Source organism: Pipistrellus hanaki (assembly GCF_964339955.1).
Source record: "Pipistrellus hanaki genome assembly, chromosome: 7".
NCBI lineage: Eukaryota > Metazoa > Chordata > Mammalia > Chiroptera > Vespertilionidae > Pipistrellus > Pipistrellus hanaki.
Window position 1 is genome coordinate 25,301,448 of NC_140509.1, and position 20,190 is coordinate 25,321,637.

Here is a 20,190-nt window from a genome sequence, read left to right on the forward strand (position 1 = left end):
TTTGGGTTTATATACATCAAGCTTAACCTGATTAACGGGTTTCACAGGAGCTCACAGTGTTTTATTATCCTGCCCCAGATTTCCTTACATTCATTGCCTACTAAATCAAAAAACTATTGTGTTTGCGGAGGGGGAAGCACCATGATAATGGTGATGGCCAGACTGAAGTTCACATCTCCCAAGGCTGTCAAAAGTGTGAACCCTCAAGGTGCTAACAAAGCAACACATCCCCCGAAGTCTGGTGGATGTCAGAGCTGTCTGTGTTCAACTCAGAAATAGAGGAAATGCCTCCTCTTCCTTCTACACCACACTTGGTCTTCTGAATACCTAGGAACAGTGCTTTGTAACTTCACATTTCACAAACTCCTTCCGTTGAAAACAACTCCTTTGGCTTCTTCCTGGAGAAGCATTGGGACAAAATTATACTGGGCCTACCTGGCTCATGAACCAATATCCATTGTTCAGTCTCCACCCTCTTTGACCTCTGGCCTTGGGGAGGCTGGAGCGGAGTGATTGGATAAAGACAGTAAAAGGTGATGGTGAGACACAACAAAAATCTTTTCTTAGAGGTTAAAGTCCTCATGCAAATCCACTTTTGCTAGATTTGAGTAAGTATGCCAAGGAATGTTTATTAAATTTCTATTATGAGCCAGGACCGGTTTGGCTCAATGGATAGAGCGTCGGCTTGGGGACTGAGGGGACCCGGGTTCGATTCCGGTCAAGGGCATGTACCTTGGTTGCGGGCACATCCCCAATAGGGGGTGTGCAAGAGGCAGCTGATCGATGACTCTCTCTCATCGATGTTTCTAACTCTATCTCTCTCTCTTCCTCTCTGTACAAAATCAATAAAATATATTAAATTTCTATTATGAGCCAAATTTGTGCTGGGTATGAGGAAAGATTTGAGCAGCTTTATATAGTCTTTGCTGTTTTGAAGAGTACTATAGAAGAGAGGAGGAACGTTAAGCAATTAATTTACACATGCTTAATTAAATAATTAAGTGGTAAGAGTTATGAAAAAAAGAGGATCAGTGGGGAATTAGGGAAGGTGTCCTGAAAGAAGTGATGTTTGAACTGAAACCAAAGGATTAGGTGGTTTTATGATTCTGTTCATAGGAAATCTCCAGAATGGGCAAATCTGTAGAGAAAAGAAGTAGATTAGAGAAAAGTAATTCCTGGTTGCTTAGGACTGGTGGGAGGATGGGGGTTGGGTAGTGATGGCTAAAAGGTTAGTGATTTCTTTTTGGAATGAAAATGTCAAGGTGAGAAATGTCCAAACCTGTAAGAATTTTTATGAGTGTATTTGAGCCAAAATGACAACAATTGCTGAGAAGCAAAATTTCAATGGATTGAGAAAGTATTCCAGATAATGACAGTTTTGCACCTTATTTTATGCATTAGAATAAAAGGAGACATAAAGGGGTTATATGAAATTCATTAGTGTTGGATTAGGAAGGCAGAAGAAAGCAAAGTGGGGAATTCTCTGGGATTGGACAAAAAAAGTAAAACAGAGAAACACATACTTCTTTTACATTGGTGGGTATTGGATAGTTAATACAAAACAATTAACACAATAACAATTGTAAAGAATGACCTTTGGCTGACCTGCCTGACTCAGTCGTTGAACATGGACCCATGAATCAAGAGGTCACTGGTTCGATTCCCAGTCAGGGCACATGCCCAGGTTTCGGGCTTGATCCCCATGGTGGGGGGGCTGGGGCATACAGGAAGCAGCCCCTCAATGATTTTCTCTCAGCATTGATGTTTCTTTAAAATAAATAAATAAATAAATAAATATTTTATTATTATTGGTTTTTTACAGAGAGGAAGAAAGTGGCATACAGAGTTAGAAACATCGATCAGCTGCCTCTTGCACACCCCCCACTGGGGATGTACCTACAACCAAAGTATAATACATGCCCTGGACCGTAATTGAACCTGGGACCTTTCAGTCCGCAGGCCGACGCTCTATCCACGGAACCAAACCAGTTTCGGCTCATTGATGTTTCTATCTCTCTCTTCTTTCCTCTCTGAAATCAATAAAAAGAAGAAATAGAAATGTTCATCATATGTGGTTACTTTAGGTCTCTGAGTTGGCAAGACCCACCATGCAGGCCTTCCCTGAGCTTGTCAGGTTTAGTATGCAGCCCATTTTCCATCCACAAAAAAAATTCTTTAAAATAATATATTTTTATTTATTTCAGAGAGGAAGGGAGAGGGAAAGATAGAAACATCAATGATGAGAAAGAATCATTGATCAGCCGCTTCCTGTATGCTCCCTACTGGGAATGGAGCCCACAATCCAGGCATGTGCCCTTGACCAGAATCGAACTTGGGACACTTCAGTCTGCAGACTGAGGCTCTATCTACTGAGCCAAATAGGCTAGGGCACCGTTCACAAAAATCTAAAATTAATTACAGTATTGATGTGCAATTTTATGAATGGACTTTAAAAAATTAAATTGTGCAATTCAAATGGATGAATTTTATGATATGTAAAGTCTCAACAAAGCTGCTACAAAACAACAACAACAAAACAGATCATGCCAAAACCGGTTTGGCTCAGTGGTAGAGCGTCGGTCTGTATACTGAAAGGTCCCGGGTTCAATTCCCCTCAGGGGCATGTACTTTGGTTGCGGGCACATCCCCGGTAGGGGGTGTGCAAGAGGCAGCTGATCGATGTTTCTCTCTCATCGATGTTTCTAGCTCTCTAGCTCTCTCCCAAATATATTTAAAAAAACAAAACAAAACAAAATAAAAAAACAGATCATGTTATTCCTTACTTAAAAATCTCCCAATGGCTTCCAATTTTGTTTGCAACAGATTCTAGCTTACCAGGTTCAACCACGCTAGCTTTTTCTTTTTCTAGAACATCCCAAATTCATTACCACCAAGGAGTTTGGGGATTAGCTTTTCCTTCCGATTAAGCCCTCTTCCTCTGACTTCCTTGGTTATTAGTGAAGAACCACAGTCTCATCCCCTCAGTTCCCAGTCCCTCCTCTAGTCTGATGAAATCCTCTTCCTGGGTCCTTTCTTCCCACCGTTACAGTTTGTGCTCTTACATATTTTCATTGACCGGACTACCTGGGCCTACTCTCCTAGGCCTGGACCCTCCTAGCAAATGCTGTATTTTCTCTAGGATCGCAGATCTGCAGATAAATTAAGCACAATTTTCTTACTTTTTCTTCAATAGTTTGAATTCAAATACAAATGATAAACAAGTGATTAGCTTTGAGGGATATAATTGGAAAGAGTCGTGAATGCGCGGTCTAGCCCAGGGAATGCTGGGACTGCTCCCTTTGCGAAAAGCCGTAAAAAAAGGAAGTTCCTTAGCCCCTACTCTGAGGCGGTCTGACCTAACGGACCTGCCTTCTGCTTTGCTGTAACTTGCTGAGATGACTGTTGGTGACATGACTCAGGGCATCTTGGGAAAATGCAAGTTTTTGGGAGGATAGTCACCATCTTTTTTGTCTCCTGGGCGGGGAAGGGACTCTTACCCTTCCTGTGCCTTTGGGCTAAGGACCTGCGCTTTAGCTTTCCCACTGTGCCAGGGGCCAAACGAAACTTGATTTTTTTCTTAATCCTATCTGATGAATCTGGTTCTGTACGTGCTTGGAGTGCAAATCACTGTTCTCTCAACTGGGAGATGAGTCTTGAACCAGTGGAAAGTTATATTTAACTGCCTCTCAGCATTTGACCTTTACCTCCCTGATTTACTAGTAAATGAATTCTGGTTATTCCCTGAGGACTTTATTTGCTCTCCAAGTCTCTCAGCTGGAGGCTGCATATTTTTTTCATCCCTCTTACCTTAGGCTAGGCCAGTGGTTGGCAAACTCATTAATCAACAGAGCCAGATATCAACAGTACAACGATTGAAATTTCTTATGAGAGCCAAATTTTCTAAATTTAAACTATATAGGTAGGTAGATTGTTATTAACTTAATTAGAGTACTCCTAAGCTGGCCTTTCCTAAAAACTCAAGGGGCCTAAGAGCCGAATGTGGCTCTCGAGCTACAGTTTGCTGACCAGTGGGCTAATCTTTCCATTTCTGCTTAGCAGTTTCTTCTTCTTCTTTTTTTATATTATAAATATACCAGAGGCCTGAGGCACAGAATTCATGCATGGGGGCAGGGTCTATGTGGCCCTCAGCCCAGCCTGAACCCTCTCTAATCTGGGACCCCTTGAGGGATGTCTGACTGCAATCCCAATGGGCAGTCGGACATCCCTTTCACAATCCAGGACTGCTGACTCCCAATTGCTCATCTACCTGCCTTCCTGATTGCCCCTAACTGCTTCTGCCTGCCAGCCTGATCACCCCCTAATCACTCCCCTGCCAGCCTAATTAATGCCTAACTGCTCCCCTGCTGGCCTGATTACTCCTATTTGGTCCCTCCCAATTGCCCTCCCCTGCAGGCCTGCCCCCCTCCCCCCCAGCAACTGCCCTCCTCTGCTGGCCCTGTCACCCCTAACTCCCCTCCCTTTCAGGCCTGGTCCCTCCCAACTTCCCTCCGTGCTGCCCTGATCACCCCCAACTGCCCTCCCCTGCTGGCCATCTTGTGGTGGCCATCTTGTGTCCACATGGGGTCAGCCATATTTGACCACATGGCGGTGGAGTAATGTGTTGGAGTAATGGTCAATTTGCATATTACCCTTTTATTAGATAGGACTTGTATTGATTTCAGAGAGGAAGGGAGAGAGAGAAACATCAGTGATGAAAAAGAATCATTGGCTGTCTGCCTCCTCTACAACTCCCACTGGGGATTGAGCACACAATCCTGCAACTTGGGTTTGTGCCCTGACTTGGAATTGAACCGTGACCTCTTGGTTCATAGGTCAATGCTCACCCACAGAGCTACATCAGTCAGGCTTCCCTCTTTGATCTTTAATAAACTGATACTGTAGGGACTAAAGTTTCAGTAATGGCATACATTTTTTCATATCAATATTAACCTTTGTATCTGTATTGTGAGATGTCTTGCAATGCCTCAATCTCTTTCAGGCTCAATTTTCTTGGGTAAAGTTTACAAAATCCAAATTTTGTCAGTTTTTATAATTTTTAAGTCACTTACAAATATATTGTCAGTTTTAGCCATTGTTGGTTGTCTTGTTTTCTGCCAAAGTTAATTTTCTGAGTTAATTTGGAGTTTTCAAATATAATCTGATTTTCTGATAGGTTTTTTAACTTAAACAGTGTCCTGCATTCAGTTAGATCCATTCCCAGTGTTATGCTGGTTCTTTCTTTTAGCAAACTTTGCATGTATTGTGTTTATATCTGGAAGCAAAATGCAAAGATCATTAATGGACAAATGTGAAACTTGAGCCCTTGGCTCATTCAAAAATAATAGAATCAAAACATTATGATTTATGACAAGCTTTTTGGAATTTTTAGGATTAAAAATCTTTGTTTTGTAAATATGACAGCCTTATAATTCCTACATTCAATTTTTACCTCCATTTATTTTTATTGATTTCAGAGAGAAAGGGAGAAGGAGAGAGAGATAGAAACATCAATGATGAGTCATTAATTGGGGAATTGAGCCTGAAACCTGGGTATATTGCCTTACCAGGAATCAAACCCTTGACCTCCTGGCTTCTAGGTTGACGTTCAACCAATGAGCCATGCCAGCCAGGCCAACATTTTTTTCCCCATAAATTTACTAAAATTTCTCGAATAGGGTAAGTTTTCCCCAACTTTTCTAAAGGGATTTTCCATCTAATGACTTTTCATTTGAGCTCTACTCTATTGAATTCTGTTAGGATTGGATTTTATTCATAGCAATAATCTTATATTTTCCTAATGCTTTTGAAACAGGATTTTTTAGGGGTGAAATACACAGGTTTAGGGAATTTTTAAAATTAAGGGGGTCCATGGAAAAAGCACAGGGCTACAGAGCTACAAAAGTTATATTTCCATAAGACAAGGGAGTTGGAGAGGCAACAGTTACATTTCCATAAGACAAGGGAACTGAGAGAAGCAAAAGGTCTATATTTACAAAATAAAGAAGGAAGAAAGCCCAAACGGAACAGGAGAACAAGGAGGGAGGAAGGCCTCACCATCCCATCTGAAGTTTGACCTTTGAACTCAGGAGTTGCTATAGTGACCAAATCAAAGGGGAATAGTGACCAATCAGAGGGGATATGGAGGCACAAAAAAACTGCAGCCTTTATAAACTGTGGGAAAAGGAACTCAGTGGGACTCTTTCCCCTTCCCCACGTGGGAGTCTGTGATGTGGATTCTTTCCCCCTTCCCACCTGGGAGTCTGTGCTTGTTCTTCAATAAATTCCCACCTTTACTATCCCACCTTTTACCCGTGGTTTCATTCTTCAACGCAGATGGACAAAGAGCCCAGGGAAGCCATCCTGCCCGGGGGAACACCGCGTGTTCCAGTCCAAAAATCCCATATCACTTTTTTCAAATTTCACATTGAGGTCCAGAAAAAGAATAAAGGTAAAAGTAGATTTATTTTTGCAATTCACCCCAGACATTTTAAGTAAAAAACATTTTTAAATTACTCATTTCTATTTTCCTTTTTCAAAAAGCATTTTTCTTTTCTTTTCTTTTTTTTTTTTTTTTAGGGAGTGGAGGGAGGGATTGAAACAGAGAAACATCAATGGTTGCCTCTCCCATGGGCCCAACCAGGGCTGGGGATTAAGGTACATGCCCTTGGCCAGATTGAACCCATGACCCTTCAAGTCCAAGGGTTGATGGCTCTAATGGAAACAGGAATTTTTAGGGGTGAAAAAGACAGGTTTAGGAAATTTTAGAAATTAAGAAGGACATGAAAAAAGCACTGGGCTGCAGAGCAGCAGAAGGTGTATTTCCATAGAATAGGGGAGCTGGGAACTGCAAAAGGTCTATATTTACAAAATAAAGAGAAGGAAGCCCTACACCCAGAAGGAGAAGAAAACCCAAAGGGAATAAGAAAACAAGGAAGGAGGGGAGGAAATGTGAGATTAGACCTTTGAGCCCAGGAGTTCCTATTACCATTGTAACTAGTCTAAGGGAATAGTGACCAATCAGAGAGGATATCAAGGCACAAAGACCCTTAACAAGCTCTAGGAAAAAGGAACTCAGTGGGATTCTTTCCTTTTCCCCATGTGGGAGTCGGTACTTGTTCTTGAATAAATTTCCACCTTTGCTATAGCACCTTCTGCCCGAAAATTCATCCCAGGAACCAGTCTTCCCAGGGTAATACTGCGTGTTCCAGTCCAAAAATCCCATTTCCTTTTTTAAAAAAAATATATTTTATTGATTTTTTACAGAGAGGAAGAGAGAGGGATAGAGAGCTCGAAACATTGATCAGAGAGACTCATAGATCAGCTGCCTCCTGCACACCCCGCCCTGGAGATGTGCCCACAACCAGGGCACATGCCCTTGACCGGAATCAAACCTGGGACCCTTCAGTCCGCAGAGTTTGGCTCTATCCACTGAGCCAAACCGGTTTCAGCCAAAAATCCCACTTCTTAATCACTGAACCAAACTGGCCAAGGCTCAAAAACAATTTTAAAAAAAGATTGTCAAAGTTTTGAAGGGTTGATGAGTTAAAGCAGGGGCTGGAACTCTAGGATTCCAGTAGAATTAGGACAACCTAAATTTCCTTTGTGGATAAGCATTTAGCATTGGGAGTACTTGAAATAACAGACTTAGTTACAGAAGAGATCTTCACCACATGCCTGTAGACTATTCTACTTTGTACAAATTTTAAAATGTGGCCTGTGGTTGGCGTGAGGCATAAATCAACAAATAAAGCTTTTAGAAGAGCACAGCAGGTGCTGGTGTCATTTAATTGCTGACAGTAGGGCTGTCATTCTTTATTTTAAAATACATCTTATTGATTTTTTACAGAGAGGAAAGGAGAGAGAGAGAGAGAGAGTTAGAAACATCAATGAGAGAGAAACATCAATCAGTTGCCTCCTGCACACCCCGTACTGGGGATGTGCCCTTAACCTGAATCCAACCTGGGACCCTAGATTCCACAGGCTGACACTCTATCCTCTGAGCCAAACCGGTTAGGGCTGGCTGTCATTCTTTAGAGGGCACTGTAATGGTCCCTGCAGATAGCAGACATAATTCCTGTCCTTAAAGCGTTCATTTTGGAAAAAAAAAAAAAGTTCATTTTGGTTAGCGTGATGACTAGCAAGTGCTCAGTAAAGGCTGAGATAGGGGTCAGTCCAAACTGCTGTTGAAAACACATAACCTAGACACATAACCTAGGCCAGGGAGTTTGTTGGGAGTTTTTCAACTTCTTGGTCTCAGGACCTTTCCACAATCTTAAAAATTATTGAGGGTCTTCCAAGAGCTTTTGTTTATATGGGTTAGTTGTATTTATTGACAGGTTTCCCCTTAGAAATTAAACCTAAGGCAAATGACATTTAAAAACAATTCGCCGTTATCACATACAGTTATTATGAAAAACATTTTCCCAAAATGTAATAGAGCGGCATTGCTTTACATTTTTGCAAATTTCTTCAATGTGTGCTTATCAGATGGCTGCATTCTCACATTTGCTTCCTTATTGTTTTGGTTTAAAAAGATCAAGAAAAATCTGACCTTATACAAAAGAACGGAAGATTCTGAGAAGTCTTGGGGACTTCTCCGGGGGGTCCTCTGGCCACACTTTGGGAACTGCTGCCTTAGGCCAGAATGTTTCCTGGAGGCGGCAGCCTGGGCCCTGGAGCACACCAGCTGCTGAGGGTGGAGGTGGCTCATGAGGGGACTTTGGTGTCCAGCCAGCAGGGAGTCTTGGGCAAGAGGCTTTCCTTCAATGTCCTCCACCTCTCTTTCTTTTTTCTTCTTCTCTACCATCCTTTTTTTTTTTTTTTTGGCTACATATAATGTCTATTTGAAATGGCTATACATAGTATTTATTTCTTCAAGGTTGTAACAATGTATACTCTCATTAGCAAAGTAAAAAAAGTGTTTACTGTATATTTCAATACCTTAACAAATAGAGTGTTAATAAACTTTTGAAGCTGATCTATACCTTTGCATGTATTAAAGTCTTTTTTTTTTTTTGCCTCTCAGCATTTTATAAATATTTTATACGAATCTTGCACTTTTTATTTTTCGTATTTTATTTATTTAAAAAAATTTTTTTACATAGAGAAAGGGAGAGAGGGATAGAGAGTTATAAACATGGATGAGAGAGGAACATGGATCAGCTGCCTCTTCTCTACCATTCTTGATCACATACACAAAAGGTAAAAAGTACCCGGGCTGGGGGGGAGCAGATTTGCCCATCAACATGACATTAACGATGACGCCTTAGTGCTTAGTATAGCCGAGAAAAAAAAAAAAAAAAGAGACCGTCTCTCAGCCTCTCCCCTCGCCCGCCAGGTGAAAGCCCGGAGCCGCGGGCGGTGCGCGGGCGTTTAAAAGCCTCGGGACCGGGCGGAGGCGCGTGGAGCGCGGCCGCCGGGGCCGCAGAGGCGCGGGAGGCGCGCGGTGCGCAGGCGCGGCCGCGGCCCCGGAACGGTAAACAGAGGGTCACGTGACGCAGCTCGCTTTCCTCCCCCCGCGCCGCCGCCGCCGCCGCACGCCGATGGCCGTGGGGTCTCGCACCGCCGTACAGTCCCCACGAGGCCAGCGACTCTCGCATTCTGGGCGGCGGCGGCTGCTGCAACGAGGCCTAGGAGGGGGGCGGCGCGCTAGCCAGGACGGTGTCGTCAGCAGCAGCCGCCCGACCCCGTGAGGAAGAGAGGCTGTGGCAGCGACGCCGACGTCCTGCGCGTACCCCCTCTCCGCGCACCCCCGGCCCCCTCCTCCTCCGCCTCCTCCTCCTCCTCCTCCTCCGCGGCGGCGGCGGCCACCATCTTCCTCTGGCTGCCAGTGGTAGCGCTCGTCGGCGGAGCTGGGTGAGTGTGCGGCTTTGGCCGCGGCCAGCGAGACGGGCACCCTCCCCTCCCCTCCCCCAGCCCCGGCCGCACGCACGGCGGCCCGGCGCCCTCCCCGCCCCGCCCGCGGCCGCACTCCGCGCCGCCCGCCGGCCTCCGGCGGGGCAGCCTCTCCGGCCTCTTGCGTAACGTCCTCGGCCTGTCCGGGCCGCGCCTCCCTGCGCCGCCCGGGGCCGTTTGGACCGCGGGCTGGGGACGGAGGGAGGGACGGAAGGAGGGAGGGAGGGAGCCAGCCAGCCGCGGCGGCGGCGGCGAGGTCGCCGGGGCTGAGGGTCGGCGCCGCCGGCGGTCTCTCCCCTGGTTCCGGCTCCCGCTCCGGGGCCCTCGCCCGGGGGGTGAGTGTGCCCCGTCGCCGCGGCCGCGCGGGCGCGCAGGCCTCGGAGGAGGCGCGGCCTGCAGGCCCCGGCCCTGCGCGCTCCGGCCTCTGCCCTCCGAGGGCGCCCGGCGCCCGGCTTGGCGCTCTGGGCCCCGGATCCGGGGAGGCGGCGCGGGCCTTGGCTGCGGGGCCGAGTGCGGTTCCCGCGTTGGGAGATAAGAGATGGGGGAGTTGGCGCTCCCTCCATCCCTCCCTCCATCCATCCATCCATCCGTCCATCCCTTTCCTGCCGCGCGCTTTTGTGCTCGGGAGCCAAACTGTCGACGCCTCTGACTCGGGTTGGAAGGAGGAGAAGCCAGAGCTCTGGCCTTCGGAGGGTTCGTGTAATTGACGGAACCACTTGTCGCTGTGTGCGTGTTAATGGAGCCCGGCAACTAATCACCTGACCCGGGGCGGGGGCGGGGGCGGGGGCGAGAAGAAAGGGAGAGGGTGTTGGGGCGGCGCACGGTCCCCCCCAAGGAGCTTTCCCTTCCCCGTCTGCGGGTGGGAAATGCCATTTCCTAGACTCCTGTGATTCGAGGTTCTTTGAGTCTGATTTTTTTTTTTTTTTTTGGGTGCTATTCAGGAATCATTTCGCAGAATATGGTTCTGGCTATCGATAGTCATTAATAGCTGCTCGCAATAGCTGCTCGGCCCTAATTAATCTTGGTCACGTGCAGAGAGATGCTTAATTTACAAGGAAGCATAAGTAATGGAATCTTCACCAGAGAAATTTGCCTCCTTGTTTTTAAGCTAAAGGAGGGGGGAAAAAAAAGATACAGCGAACTACTGGGGGATAGTTTAGTACTACGTTCTATTTGGTTACTAGTTGGGGTTCGAGCTTGCCTGCCTTTTTTTCCAAACTGGTGGTTTGAGATCTTCCAAACAATGACGCCTCCGTTGCTCATTCATTTCCTAACTTTTTTTTTTTTTTTTAAATATATTTGACTGAGGTGTTGGGAATTATGAAAATGTTTGAATGTGTGTTAGTGATAGAAGAGAGACATGAGTCAAAGAGCCAGGAGACCTTTGTAGTAGTCTTTTATTTTTGAACTTGTGTCTCCGTTCCAGAGCACAAAAGGTGGTGTATAAAGATTGTTATTTAGAATAGTAGTGTTTTTTTTAACGTTCACTGCCACTTAGACCTTTTCTTAATTTACTGTGTTTTTTTCTGTTCTTTTGTTTTCTGACCATATATTAATTTCCCTCCACCATCTTCACTATTACTGCTTTTAACTGCATACTCCATTTCCCCAAGACAGTAACAGAATTTAAAGGGGGGACTTTAGGAGTTGTCATTGCTCCGTTTAAACACACACAGTTCAGTGGATTCCTTAGCAGCAGAAAGTTGGCCACTTTTTAAGGATGCAGAATTACAATCTTAGATTCTGAGCTCTATTTGATAGCTGTACTGGTGAATTTCAAAAGGATAAAAAATAGTGATAAGGGCCAGTTTTCCCATTCCTTGCATGCTTTGTAGGTCCCTTTATTGAAGGGCATGAACGTGTAATTTATTATACTGCTATTACATCCTTATGGAGGATAGTGAACTTCTTTATCACACTGAATTAATTATGCATTCCATGCTGTTTGGATAGACCTCAGCTAACTTTAGATGATCCTGTAGTAGACGCAACGGGTTGCATATTCAGATACCTAAAGTCTAAGAAAAGTGGTTCCTATAAATGTAGGTGGAAAATAGTTTTAGGCAAATTCAAATTTCAGGATAGGAAGATTGAAGGGAATTTGTATGTTAATTACTTATAACCATACTGTTAAAATTTAAATTGTACTTAATGTTGGAATCAGCTAGGAAAAGTTAATTTTTGCTTATGTAATAGCTTATTAATAAAGCAAAGTTGGAAGGAAGCAAGTGATGATTTGGATTAGTGCAAAATTATCTTTTAAGAGTTTACATTTTTACATTGTATGAATTATACTTGGAAAAACTGGTAAGTGTAAATTATGTATGCAGTTCTGTTTTGGGGGCTCTAAAATATACATAATGGTTATCTTCCTTGACATGGTAATATGGCATTTGCATTTTTGGTACATTTTGCTTTTTAAAAATTTAAAAAAATTTTATTGATTTCAGAGAGGAAGGGAGAGGGAGAGAGAGAATCACCATTGATGAGAGAGAATCATTGATTGGCTGCCTCCTGCACACCCCACACTTGGGGATAGAGCCTGCAAACTGGGCATGTGCCCCAGCCAGGATTTGAACCATGCTCTCCTAGTTCATAAGATTGACTTTCAACCACTGAACCATGCTAGCCAAGTGGTACATTTTGCTTTTTTAAGTGTGCTGTTTTGTCTTCAGAAAGATTTCTCATGAAATTCTTTTTACTTAAGATTTGGGGATATCTTTTCTGTATTTTGGGGATAATGAGTTTTATTGATTGCCCACAGTATGGACTGGACAATTCTATGCATTGTGCATTTAACTTAGACTAACTTTAGGTTTGTGGATTACCCATAATTACTTCACCACACACTGTAGGGAGTTCAAGGTTCTTAGAGTCCTGTTTTCTTCTTTTTTTTCTTTTTAAAATTTCATTGGTTTTAAATTTTTATTGATATCAGAGAGGAAGGGAGAAGAAGAAAAAGGTAGAAATATCAAAAACATCAATCAGTGATCAGCTACCTTCTGTTGTATGCCCCCTGCTAGGATCGAGCCCACAATCTGGGCATAATAGTATGCCCTGATTGGAATTGAACTGTAAAGGGTAATATGCTAATTAGACTGGGAGACCTTCCAGGAGACCTTCCAGAGTTCTTCTGGACAAAGCCATGGTGGCAGGGCCGAGGTAGAGGCGGTTAGAGGCCAGAGGGGAGGGCAGCTGTGGGTGATCAGGTCAGGATGAGATGGCAGTTGTGGGTGATTAAGCTGGTGGGGGATGGGCCGTTGGGGGTTAGTAGACCTGCAGGGGGGCCAGTTGGAGGTGAGTCAAGCAGGCTGTCAGTGGGGGTCAATTGAAGGTGATTAGGACGGTGTGTGTGTGTGTGTGTGTGTGTGTGAGCAGGCCAGCAGGGGGGCAGTTGGGGGCGAGCACACTGGCACGGGGGGGGGGGGGGCAGTTGGAGGTGATCACGCTGGCAGGGGGGCATTTGGGGGCAAGCAGGTTGGGGGGGGGAGGAGACAGTTGGGGGTGAGCAGGCCGGCAGGCAGAGTGGTTAGGAGCAATCAGGCAGGCAGGCAGGCAGGCAGGTAGGTGAGTGGTTAGGAGCCAGCAGTCCCAGATTGCAAGAGGGATGTCTGACTGCTGGTTTAGGCCCAATCCCTGTAAACCGGCAGTAGGACATCCTTTGAGGGGTCCCAGATTGGAGAGGGTGCAGCCTTCCTGAGGGGGAACCCCCACCCCCCATGAATTTTGTGCACCTGGCCTCTAGTAGGTAACCGCTGAGTCACCACGGCTGAGTGCTCAATATTTTCATGCATCTGCACTTCAAGAATTCTGACATTTGGTTGCTGGATCTCTTTTCTTGGGCTCTCTTTCTCTTTTATTTCCTGGAGCACCCTCTGAGGATCCTGGAGTATTTTTCAAAAGCATAGACATTTTATATTTTAACTATAAAATTGATTTGGCAAATGGTTGCACATAAGATACTGGTGCATTTTTGAGAGCAGAAATATTCTTTTTAAATTGTTGCCCTGTGATGGAAAGATATTGAGAGGATTGAATTGATTCAAAATATTTGAGCTCCAGGTGCTGTTTGTACTCTCAAGGAACATATTCTAGATCGAGAAAAAAAAAAAAAAAGATTTAGAGAAATGAATTGTTAAATCACATTAATAGTTAAAAGCTATTGTATGAGAGATTGCCCAGAGTATGGACTGAACATTTCTATACATTGTGCATTTAACTCATATTGTAGTAGGGGATTTAAATTTTATGATCATTTGTATAATGAAGAGGGGATGAAAAGAAATAGTTAAGTAAAAACTTCAAACTGTTTCACAAAAGTGTTAATATCTTAGCACAAATCTAACTTATCAGACAGTTTTGCATGAAATAGTAAATTGTACAGAAAGGCAAAACTTTAGACTTTTAAAAAATGTATTAAGATATTTTTATTGATTTCAGGGAGGAAGGAAGAGAGAGAAACAAAAACATCAATGATGAGAATCATTGATCATCTGTCTCCTGCACAATCCCCACTGGTGGGCGTCAATCCTACAAACTGGGCATGTGCCCTGACCAGGAATTAAACTGTGACCTCCTTCCTGGTTCATAGGTGACACTCAACCATTGAGCCATGTCAGCTGGCTATAGTTTTAATTCATTCATAATTTGTATGAGCTGGCCTCATAAAGACATTCTAAAATTGTAGGTTGAAAATGAATGGCAGAGTTTATAGTTGGTAATTTGTAAAATGTTTACTTTATTTTTTATGTGTAGGGAGTGGCTAAATGCATATTTCCTAATTTATTTTGGGACAAGGGTACATCACTTTGTTTCCAGTATTTTTATTTATAATATTTATTGATTTCAGAGAGGAAAGGAGAGGGAAAGAAAGAGAGAAACATCAGTGATGAGAGGGAATCATTGATTGGCTGCTTCCTGTATGCCCTCTACTGGGGATTGAACCCACAACCCGGGCATGTGCCCTTGACTGGAATTGAACCTGGGACCCTTCAGTTCACAGGCCCATGCTCTATTCACTGAGCCAAACCAGCTAGGACTGTTTCCAGTATTTTGTTAAGGTTTCATTAATGGTGCACTAGTATTAACATAAAAATATGTTAAGCAAGCAGAGTGCATAAAATACAGTAGTTTCAAAGTATAGACTTGGGAATCTGACTGCCTGGGTTCTGATTTGGGTATGTGACTTTAAGCAAATTATGTAATGGTTGGGTCTCATTTTGTTTATCTGTAAAATAGAAATAATAATTGCACTTACCTCACAGTGTTGCTGTGAGGAACTAGTGAGATAATGCATAGGGCCTAGCATATGAACCTGCTAAGTACATCTTAGTTTGAACTGTTATTACTTAGGTCATAGTTTTATTGGTGAGTTGCTTCCACTGTTTGCATGGTTAATCCAAACTGTTAATGCTTCTCATGTCAATAGGATATGGTTGTAAAGTTTTTTTTTAAGTATGTTTTTATTGATTTTAGATTGAGGGAGAGGGAGAGAAGGGTAGAAACATCATTGATGAGAGAGAATCATTCATCAGCTGACTCCTGCACACCACCCCTACTGCGGATTGAGCCAGCAACCTTGTCATGTGCTCAGACCAGGCATATGCTCTCACCTGGAATTAACCATGATCTTCTGGTTCATGGGCCCACACTCAAGCTCAACCACTGAGCCACACTGGCCAGGATAGTTGTGAACTTTGAAGTTAAGTCTTAGTAGTGTTCAACGTGCACTTGATAGCTCTTTTTCTGGGTTCCGGGGTCTGCTTTGGTCTTAAAAGTCATATTCCTTCAGTTTTTATAATTTTTCCTGATAAGTAAAGAAAAGAAGTTTGATTCTGACTTTTTTTAATGAAGTATTGTTAATAGATTCTAACCAATGAAACTGGACCATAATTTAAGATGGGTGTTCAGAGAAGGTGATTAGGTTGTATCAGTGTGTGGAATTGTGTCATATCACCTGGTGTAACAATTAGTGATTTTCCTTGACTGTACATTGGAAGGGTAACTTAATATTTCCTTTTGATGTTACCATATCATGGTGATTAAGAACTAACTTTTGTGTCAGAGTGGATTTGAGTCCCAGCTCTGCCACTTACTTTGTAATGTTGTGTATAACTTTGCTAAGCTTTAGCCTCTCTCATGAATTGAGAATGTAATAATACCTGCCTAATTGTGCGATTGTGAAGATTAAATGACATTATGCACTTAAATGAATTTAGCACAGTGCCTTACACATAATAAACATTCAATTTAACTTTACAAAGAGATAATATAAGGTACTGTTAAATGCATTGACTCTTAAATGAAATTCAGGGTTCAGATTTCATCTCTACCACTTCCTATGTCAAATCATTTTATTTTTATTGGTTTAAGAGAGGAAGGCAGAAGGAGAGAGAGAAACATCAATGATGAGAGTCATTGATTGGCTTCCTCCTGCATGCCCCCTACTGGGGATTGAGCCTGCAACCTAGGCATGTGCCCTTTACCAGAATTGAACCTGGGACCCTTCCACAGGCTGATGCTCTATCCCAGGGGTCTTCAAACTACGGCCCGCGGGCCACATGCAGCCCCCAGGGGAGTCTGATCCTGCCCGCCAGGTTTTTTGGGCAGTGAGCGCAGCCAAGGTGTTACAGTAGGGATTAGTAGTTCATATAGTCCGGCCCTCCAGCTCTCTGAGGGACTGTGATCTGGCCCCCACTTTAAAAAGTTTGAGGACCCCTGCTCTATCCAATGAACCAAACCAGCTAGGGCTCAAATTTTTTTGATTCCACTTTTATTTTTTTTTGTATAATTGGGATTATAATATAGCATTGGTGTGAGGATTATATTAATAAATGTTGAGCAGAGTTTTTTAATCTCAGCATTAATTTTTTGGGGGGCAGGTTAATTCTTTGTTGTGGGTCTTTCTTAGTGCATTGTAGTATATTTATTAGATGTCAGCATGCCCTCTCCAGTTGCTATGACCACAAATGTCTCCATACAGTTCCATGTGTAGTTTAGATTATCTTTTAATGGTCAAGGGATTTAAGTTTTCATGATCATTTGAATAATGAGGAGGGGATAAAGAGAAATAGTTAAATAAAATCTTTAAAATATTACACAGGAGTTTTAATCTCTTAGCCATTAATATGATGAGAGACTCATCGATCAGCTGCCTCCTGCATATACCCCCTTCTGGGGGATCAAGCCTGCAACCCAGGCATATGCCCTTGATCAGAATCAAACCTGGGACCTTTCAGTCTGCAGGCCGATGCTATATCTACTGAGCCAAACAGGCTAGGGCCAGTCTGTCTTTTTTTTAGACAACTAGAGGCCTGGTGCATGAAATTCATGCACTTAGGGGGAGTCCCCTCAGCCTGGCCTGTGCCCGCTCGCAGTCCAGGAGCCCGGGAGGGGGGCGGAGAGGAGGATGTCTGACTGACGGTTTAGGCCCACTAAGCTGTCAGTTGGAAATCCTTAGCATTGCTGCTGAGGTGGGAGAGGCTCCCACCACTGCTGCTGTGCTAGCCAGCCGTGAGCCGGCTTTTCTGGGTGAGCAGCGCGTCCCCTGTGGGAGCACACTGACCACCTGGGGTCAGTTCCTGTGCTGAGTGTCTGCCCCCGGTGGTCAGTGCACATCATAGTGACTGGTCATTCCACCATTTGGTCATTAGCCTTTTATTATATAGGATTTTGCATGGCATAGTAGATTGTACAGATTGGCCAAATGTTCTCTTGAGGGATGAATCACCTCTGATTAAAAACTGATGCAAAGCATGTAAGACAGTTCCTGGCATGAAGTTAGAGCGCATTAAGTTTTACATTTTGTCATCATTAGTAGTAGTGGTACTTTGATTTTTCTTCTCCTTCTGCTATTAGTGCTACTACCACTACTACTAGTATTAGTACTACTGCCTATTAGAAAGTTGTTCTTTGTAAGCATGCTTAATTAATTGATGGCTTAATTTAAACTGTGATGTAGGGACTGGAAGGCACCAAGTAGTTGTTTCATTCCTAGGGACTTTGCAATTAAGTCTCTGCCTGCTGGGTTGCTGTTTCTCTTATGCATGGATCATTTCTTCATTTCAAGTTTTGGCTCACGTTTCCCTGCTAACAGGTCCTTCATTTACAAAATGCCCTCCTTAACCTTAACACCCCTTCCCAAATCACTATTATCCTTCTTAGTTTTTCTTTCTAGATTTTATAATTTCTTGATATATATTTGTCGCTCCCTTCATGCCACCAGACTATAGTCTACACGAGACAGCTTCCTAATATAATAACTTGTTAGGGCCTTTTGATTGCTTTAGCAGTTTAATAGCGATATATTTTTTTTTTTTTAAAGAAGATACCTAGTTTTACTTGAACATGTTTCTGAAAAGTTGAGCTACTCTTAATTTAAAGGGGATCTTTGTAGAAGTGCATTTTTGTTGTTGGTACTTTTTAAATCTTTTTACATTCTGTCATACACAAAACACTTGGAAAACAATGTATGCTGATTTCATGAGTATAAACGAAAGTATAATTCTTAGAGAGTTCAGATGAAACAAGCATTTTAAAGTGGGAACTATCTCTGGATTTAGGTTGAATTTTATTCAGAATCTTAGTACTAATAGTTATTGAATTTTTCTAAATGGTCCATTGGGATCAAACTTCGCTGTATGTGATTAGCAGATGCTCCTCTCTTTGGCTGAGTATCTTCTGGACTTTTAGGAGACAACACTCACATAACCTGCTTAGCTTTTCTTTTCTCAATGATTTTCACCTTTCTCTGTGATACCGTCTGCAGCACTTCACTGTAACACTTTCATATTGTGATATTTACATGTATTAGTTTTTATGTCTGTCCTCTGTTTTGGAGTGTGCGTTCCTTGAGTTAGAGATGGGTTTGTTTCACTGGCACCTATGATGCTTAACAAGTACATTATGAATAAATGAGTAATTTTGAATTAAGCAGATTATCCATTTTCCTGGTTTAGATGGATACATTATTATCTGTAACCATGAGGTGTAACTGTGAATTTGGAAATTTCTGATTTTAGCATATATGTACTGGTCTAATTGGATATGTAAATATTAGCTACCTAAAATAGATCCTAGACTTGTTACGTTTTAATTATTAACTTTATAATACCAAATATGAGGAAGCATTTAAGTAAAACTTCAATGTAAGAAATAGGAATTTGTTTAAATCAAGTTGTCTAAGTAATAGTCTGTTTAATTAACTCAAGCTTTCTTAATTAGATGTGACTATCTTCGTCTATTTACATTACTAGGTATCTCAGGGCATTAGATTTTAGATTGTTTATTCTTTTTAAAGGACTAATTTTGGAATAATTTTAGAGTTATAGAAAAGTTGCAAACATAGTATAGAATTTCTATATATCTTTATCCAGTTCCTTTTATTGTCTTATTTGACATGCTAGTGCTTTTATCAGAACTAGAGATTAACATTTGTACATTACTATTAACTGAATTCCAGACCTTATGACTTTACCAGTTTTCCAACTACTCCTTTTTCTATTTCATTTTAAATGTGCGTTAATATTTCTATATTAGCTAACATTTGTTTTTAATTTAGCATGTGGGTTTTTATTTTTCATACTGAACACTTGATATCTGAAACTGATTTTTAAAAATAAATTTTCATTCCTCCATTAAATCTTACTTTCAATATAATTTTGTGGGATGTCTGTATAAAAAATCAGTCTTACTAATTTATAATAATTTCACAAAATACTAGTTTTGTTATGTTTCCTGTAGAAAATTGTCATCTTTAGACCTATAGGTTTGAGTTGCTTTGCTCTGTTTTGTCTTGTGAACATTCCCAGTCTTATTGGCCTATTAAAGGTGTTTCACACAGTGGTAACTGCTTAACATATGTTGAAAAAGAAATATAACTTTCTGGTATATTATTCTTTCTCGGTGTTTGAAGGCCTCCTCCCTGCCCCCAATATGCTTTTTTAAATCCAGGAGAACACACTTTATAAGTCATACTACATACTAGTTTTGGCAAAAAAAAGAAAAAAAAGAAAAAATAATTGGAAAGTTTTATTTCACCCATCTTATTTACAGTGTGCTTTACTACTTAATTGATCTTCTATTTTAAATGTGTTTTTATTGATTTTAGAGAGAGGGAAGGGAGATATAGAGAGGGCTAGAGACATCAATGATGAGAGAGAATCATTGATGGACTACCTCCTGCCCACCCCTCCTGGGGATCAAGCTGCCAATCCAGGCATGTGTGTCCTGATCTGGAATTGAACCATGACCTCTTGGTTCATGTGTCAATGCTCAATCATTGAGCCATACCAGCTG

The 20,190-nt window shown here is 42.5% G+C and overlaps 1 protein-coding gene across 11 annotated transcripts in view; it reads left to right on the forward strand.

Annotated features, from left to right (window-relative positions):
* The first annotated feature begins 9,482 nt into the window (after nucleotides 1–9,482).
* The window catches only part of PHF3 (PHD finger protein 3), an 84,791-nt gene continuing 74,083 nt past the window's right edge, over nucleotides 9,483–20,190 (forward strand). For 2 of the 11 annotated variants that reach the window (XM_084890369.1, XM_084890378.1), the window contains exon 1: nucleotides 9,483–9,855. The gene's annotated coding sequence lies outside the window, so the exon portion shown is untranslated. Of the gene's footprint in view, nucleotides 9,856–10,144; nucleotides 10,621–10,833; nucleotides 10,959–20,190 lie in introns of those variants that run through there. The other 9 variants (XM_084890379.1, XM_084890372.1, XM_084890377.1 and 6 more) reach the window with 8 other exon arrangements.